This window comes from Bos grunniens, chromosome 5, assembly GCF_055505025.1.
Source record: "Bos grunniens cultivar Pamir isolate PY7600 chromosome 5, Bosgru_T2T1.0, whole genome shotgun sequence".
Lineage (NCBI taxonomy): Eukaryota > Metazoa > Chordata > Mammalia > Artiodactyla > Bovidae > Bos > Bos grunniens.
Window position 1 is genome coordinate 19503823 of NC_141169.1, and position 5458 is coordinate 19509280.

A 5458-nucleotide genomic window follows, 5' to 3' on the forward strand; every position below is an offset into this window, starting at 1 on the left:
TTATGCTGAGGGCATACAAGGCTGCCATTATGAACATGACCAGATGAGTGTATAGGGTGAATAGTAAGAAGAGAGAAGGCAGTTGGGGTCCACATTACGCTGTCTTCACCAGAGGAATCAAAGTAAAACAGCAGTTGCCTTAAGTTAGCTGGGTGAAACACGTCCCAATTAATGATGGGCTAACTGGTTCAGATAAAAGCTTGTACTTAATGAGTCATTAAAGCACACACTTTGGAACACAGAAAAATCATGAACCATGCAGCATGCCCAGAAGCAATCTTCCTGTTCTGTGGCTGTGCTTAAATGCAGTGCTAATTTTGAAGGGCCTGCCATTTGTAATAGCACTGAGATGAATCACAGTGAATTTATGAATGTGATTCCGTGTCACCCATTACACAAGCTCTCCCCTGGGGGAAGTGAGCCATCTTGAGACCAACTCCTAATAAGCAGAAATTAAGTGTTACTGTCCCTTGCTACCAGAAGGGGGGAAAAAAATGCATGCCTGGGGGAGGGGTGAGAGGATGGATAATTTGCTTGTCCATAAATTGGGAGAAGGGAGAGAGATAGGCATCTATTTTGAGCCTCTGTGGCCTGGGGAACCACATTCCCTGTGCTCAAAGCCAGGAGCTCTCTTAAACAGTAAATAATTCAAGAAGCCCCACAGCAAGTGCCTGGAGAGGAGGCCTGCTTCCTGCAAGCTGCCTCCTCAGCTAATCTTGGAAAAGCGATGGATCACCCTGTAGCTCAGACAGAATTTCTGCTTTCTACCTCAGGATTCTGACCATGGCCCTCAGGCAGGGTACGTCAGGAGGAAACAACACAATCCTGTCATTGTCTGTGTTATTTATAGCTTGTTGTTTTAAAAAATGGAAAAGACTCCTATGTCAAACTGAAGATCTCATGCATGAATCTGGCAGGCACTTTTACCGGAGCGAATTTTAAAAACAAATTCAATATATTGTACAGTGTTGAGGGAAATGACAAACCACAAACCCCTCCTGTCTGATATCAGGTCTCCCTCTGTGTTCCTCCAGCATCTTCTCCTAACATTCACCCAGAGCACTTTTTGAAGAAAGGCCAATTGGCTTTTAGCTTCCAAGGAACCCTCAACTTTTTCTGTGCAAAAACCAAGGAAGCAAAAGCTCAAATGTCTCTTATTTGCTTAATTTCTGATTTTATTCTGATTTCTGATCTCTGTAATCCTAATATATTTATGGAAAAGATTAATGAGATACGATCAATATATAGTATAAAAAGTACAACAATGTGTAAATTCTAAAATGTCATCAAATGCTAGTTTATGATTTTAGAACCAGATAGCCATTCTCCAAGTCAATTCCAAAAAATATATTTTTGAATGGGTGGACTGTGTGTTTCTCAGACCTTACCCCAGGGCCCCTCAAAAATCTTATTCTTTGGGATGTTTTTAGTTAGCAAAGACATTGGTAAAGCTGGTGAGAAAGATGGATGGGGTGGGGAAAGTCAGTACTAACACATGTATTTCAGAGCGAAGGGTGATTTCTGCACACTTTTAAAATTATTCAAGGTCACTGGCACACGGTTGAATAACAAGGTGCTATTACTTTATTTACTGTAGAATGGAAATGAGATCAAATTCTTTTGGGACTTGCAAATGATTGTCCCCCTGGAAAAGTCTCTATAAATCTGCCAAGTAGACAGCAGCTGTTCTTACCTCTTGCCCTCTTTCACACAGCACCTTAAAAAGAACAAGCAGGAAACATCCTCTTATACTTTTATTTACTGGTTCTGCCAAATGCTTATTTGCCTCTAGGGGGCATTTCTAAAGACTGCAACGGAAAGTATTTTAGCTCTTACGGTTGTCAAACCAGATGGCTCAGGAATAGGAACAGAAAAGAAATAGTAACAGGAAAAAAAAGAAGTCACTTTGATCAAGTTCATTTTTATTGCCGTGAGCAGAAATAAAGTCCAACTGGCTTCTGAACTGAATTGGGGAACGAAAAAGACCGACTTCTAGAAAACATTTTATTAACTTTTTATCTAGCTAATTTTCCTGGGTAGACAGTCTCTGACCTAGAAAAAAAATACCATAAAAATACAATAAGTATCATCAGAATGACACTCGCAGCATCAAGGATTAGGATTACAAAGGTCACCTTAACTCACCTAAGAGTGCAAAAGACCTAGCCTTAATTAAGATAAGTACCTCCCATCTTTAAGGTCAGAATTTATTTGGAGAAGAAGAAAAGTGTTGTAATACTCAGAAATGATTGCATATCAAAAGATATTCTTTTCAATGAGCTCCAGTATCAATACAATGACTTAGTGTTGCACCAACTTTATTATCCTCTATGTTCTGTTGCCCAATGTATCCATTAGTTCCATTGCACCCTCAGTTACTTTTAATACCTTTGTTCTTTTTCATATACTTTATATTTCCATAGTGTCTTTTATCTCCCAGTATAATACAAACATCAATTAACTAACATCCCAACATCCCTGTGTGGGTAGAAAGTCCTCCATTCTCATTTTGAAGCTGAGAGAAACAGGTTCAGTGAGGTGAAGGGACTTGCCCAGCCAGCCGGTAGGAGAGGCAGAAATGGCCTCAGTTCCTGATGCCTAGCTGTCTGCTTTAACTAATTACGTCATCTAATTTTCTCAGAGCTGCTCATCTGTGGAGTGAGGAGATCGATGCTGTTGTTCAGTTGCTAAGTCGTGTCTGACTCTTTTGTGACCCTGTGGACTAGCCTGTCAGGCTCCTCTATCCAAGGGATTTCCCAGGGAAGAATACTAGAATGGGCTGCCATTTCCTTCTCCAGGGGATCTTCCCAACCCAGGGATCAAACTCAGATCTCCTGCATCACAGGCAGATTCTTCACCACTGAGCCACCAGGAAAGTAAGGATACCAATTCTGAAGTCCATTTGAGAAACCAGTCAATTTTTTTACCACCCACATCTATTTTTGCTTCCCAAACAAAAAAACTAAATTGATTTCCATTGAAAAACTTAAGAGCCCTTTCCAAATAAATGTCTTAACCCTTATGTATCAATGGGCAACTTGTCACCTAAAAATGGTTTGATGAGGACAAAACTGACTTTACGCAAACCCATTAACAGGTTGAAAAGAAATTATTTTTTTTAATTTTATGTTGGAGTATTGTTAATTAACAATGCTGTGTTAGTTTCAGGTGTACAGCAAAGTGATTCAGTTATTGGGAGCCTGGGATTGGCATGTAAACACTGCTATATTTAAAATAGATAACCAACAAGGACCTACTGTATAGAAAAGAAATGAATTTTTATAAAGAAAGATCCATGAAAGTAATCTTGGCTAATAATAATAAAAACTGCCACTTACCAAGCTCCTGAGCTTCAACTGTGAGCCCATGTGCTTTTTCTCATTTACTGCTGACAGCTCTATGAGGGACGAATGTTCTTATTCCCACTTGAGAGATGAGAAAAAGCATGCAGAGAGGTAAAAGTAAATCATTCCAGGTTAGACAGATAGCAAGTGTATTTTTCCCTTCACATTGGAAATGGCACACTCTCTTTGACCGTACAGTACACATTAATGAGCACCTGTGCCTATATTTTATATGATACAGGGAGCCTTCAGCAACCTAAGAGTAAGGTGTACCCTTTCTCCTCAATAAAGTATGGGCCCATTTGCAAACAAGAAACTTATTTTTTAAAATTTCTACTCCCATATTGAAATGAGGTGGGGGAGAGGGGAGGGTTTTTTGTTTTTTTTTTTTTTTTCAGTGTAGACAATCTTTAGTGGCAGGTGTTAAGAGTGTAAGTTGGCTTAAAGCTCAACATTAAGAAAACTAATATCATGGCATCTGGTCCCATCACTTCATGGGAAATAGATGGGGAAACAGTGGAAACAGTGTCAGACTCTATTTTGGGGGGGCTCCAAAATCACTGCAGATGGTGACTGCAGCCATGAAATTAAAAGACGCTTACTCCTTGGAAGGAAAGTTATGACCAACCTAGATAGCATATTGAAAAGCAGAGACATTACTTTGCCAACAAAGGTTCGTCTAGTCAAGACTATGGTTTTTCCTGTGGTCATGTATGGATGTGAGAGTTGGACCGTGAAGAAGGCTGAGCGACGAAGAATTGATGCTTTTGAACTGTGGTGTTGGAGAAGACTCTTGAGAGTCCCTTGGACTGCAAGGAGATCCAACCAGTCCATTCTGAAGGAGATCAGTCCTGGGATTTCTTTGGAAGGAATGCTGCTAAAGCTGAAACTCCAGTACTTTGGCCACCTCATGCGAAGAGTTGACTCATTGGAAAAGACTCTGATGCTGGGAGGGATTGGGAGCAAGAGGAGAAGGGGACGACAGAGGATGAGATGGCTGGATGGCATCACTGACTCGATGGACGTGAGTTTGAGTGAACTCCGGGAGTTGGTGATGGACAGGGAGGCCTGGCGTGCTGCGATTCATGGGGTCGCAAAGAGTCGGACACGACTGAGCGACTGAAGTGAACTGAACTGAAGAGTGCAAAATAGTAACAAATCCAGAGAGATGGGAAGGAACGTGTGACGTGGCTCTCCTTCTCCACGTGAGGACCCTGTAACCAGGCCAGTAGAATGGGCTCACTAGGTCTTCTTCCTCTTTTTTTCCTTTTTTCCCCCCAGACTCCCAAGAAAGCCTCACACAGCATTGACTCACAGTAGACATTTCTTTTCAAATTAGATTTGATGATTTCTTTCTCATTTTGTCTTAACTCCCCTTGAAATTCTGAGAGATTTATTTATTGTTTTTAAATTCTGCTTTGTGATGACATTGGCAAATAAGAGGATTCATGCCTGATCTCTCAAAGTTAGGATTTTTGTGCCTCCTGGGACCACGCAGGCATCCACCTGAACAGTGTTGGTGGGTACAGAAGCCTGTAATTCCTGGCAAGGTCATTCCAGCTGAGGACGAGCAGCTGAGGCCACGAGGACTCATGTACTCTGATTCATAGCCACCTTGTTCTTTTCTACCTCTTTATTCTAATGGCCAAAATAATCACCGCTTCTGCTGAGTGTTTATATTGAGTTTGGCACTATGCTCAGTGCTTTACTTGCATTATCTCATTTACTCCTCTACCAAATCCTATAACATGGGACTATTATTCTCATTTAAGTATCAGAAAACTGAGCTTCAGAGGCAATATATCACTTCAAAGATGGCATCTCTATAAGTGTTGGTACAGGCGTTTGACCCAGGCAATCAGACTTCCGAGACCCAATTAGAATCTGTATTATTGCCTCTCTATTGTTGGATTCCTGGAAAATAGCCTCCTATTTAAGACAATAAAGATAATTTTTTGTCACCAAGATAATTTTTATCATCTCTTAGAATAATTGAAAATATGGGCATTTTATAACTAGTAGCTAAAGCAGACACTAAAAGAAAAATAGCTTTTAAAGAAGAATCAGGCTTTCCTTTGCAACAGTCATTGGGCTCCTTTGTGTTTGCAGCAATA